We start from the raw sequence: 1,257 nt of genomic DNA, 5'->3' as shown, positions 1-1,257 counted from the left end.
CCGGGGAGAAGGAGCATTGGCAGGGCCGCCCCGCGCTTCCCTCCAGCGCTGCGGGCTTGGGGCTTCCCTGGGCCGGGGTTAACAGCGACGGGGATTTCTGAGGGGGTGCCAAGCGCGCGTGGTATTCCTGAGTTCAGAGGATGGAGCTGGGGCCAGCCCGGGGGGCGGCTGGGCCACGGTAGCCATGTTTGTTGTGGGCAAATGGTGGTTGTTTTCCCAAGGCATCAGCCAATTGAAGCACAGAGATCTGCATATCATCTGGGCACCGCGGCCGGGTACGGAGCTGTGCAGTTTGCAGGATGGGATGACCGGCGAGCGCGTCGCGTCCGGGCCCTGTGGCGGTGTGCGGGGATCGTAGGGGCACGTGCCACCCCCAGACCAGGCATTTCAAGAGGCAGCGGTTTTCCTGCAAACTCTGTGTATGCCATAAATAAATACGTGTATGTATATGTTTGTTGTTATATTACCATCTTGGAGCAGATGGGACCCCCGGGTAGCAGCATCTTTCCAGTTCGGGAAAAAGAAAGGGAAGGAAATGGTGTGGAAATGCATAGCAAATTGGGATGCAATACACAGCGGGGCTCTCCCTGCTGTGTGACCCCCAGCCCCGGGGAGGGGGGCAGGGGGGGAATGAATTACTCGGGATGGGAGGGCGGGGGGAGACGCGGCACTCGGCGGAGCAGGGATGTCGGCTGAGCACAGCCGCGCATCAGGCGGCGGCTGCGTCCACCAGTGCCCGGTTTGCCAGTGAGGCCGGTGGGGGCTTTGTCTGCCGGGTCAATGTTTGCTGGAAACGCCACGTGGTGAAAGCGTACGAGGCGTGAGACGCAATGGGAGGGGCTGGGAGAGGCTTAGAGAAGGACATGCCAAATTTGACAGCGTCTTCTAGATGCCAGGCTTTGCTGAGGGAGATGCGGGGCCGGGGAGGGGGGGGCTCAGTTCAGGCTGTCACAGCTCTGCGTGTCCGTGGGGTTAAACCACGGGGGGGAGGATCTGCCTCACCCCTCCGGCCTGGGGCTTCCAAGCATCCATCATTGCGGAGTTGTGTGTCAGAGGGGAGGAAAGGGCTGGAAGGTTTAAGTAAGCGCGTGACGTGTGTCTCCAGGGCATCGCTTGGAGCAACCCGGCATGTCCTGGTGCGGCCGGAGCTGCGATGGGTGCCGAGTGCTGGGGAGCACCCCGGGCCCAGTGGCTGCCAGAGGTGGGTCCCGGGCTCGCGCCGCTGACAGCTTTAGCTTCGTGCTATCAGTGGGGAGG

The sequence above is a fragment of the Charadrius vociferus genome, unplaced genomic scaffold, assembly GCF_000708025.1.
Source record: "Charadrius vociferus isolate BGI_N301 unplaced genomic scaffold, ASM70802v2 scaffold2513, whole genome shotgun sequence".
NCBI lineage: Eukaryota > Metazoa > Chordata > Aves > Charadriiformes > Charadriidae > Charadrius > Charadrius vociferus.
The sequence above is the reverse complement of the archived record's forward strand: the minus strand, read 5'-3'. Positions refer to the sequence as shown.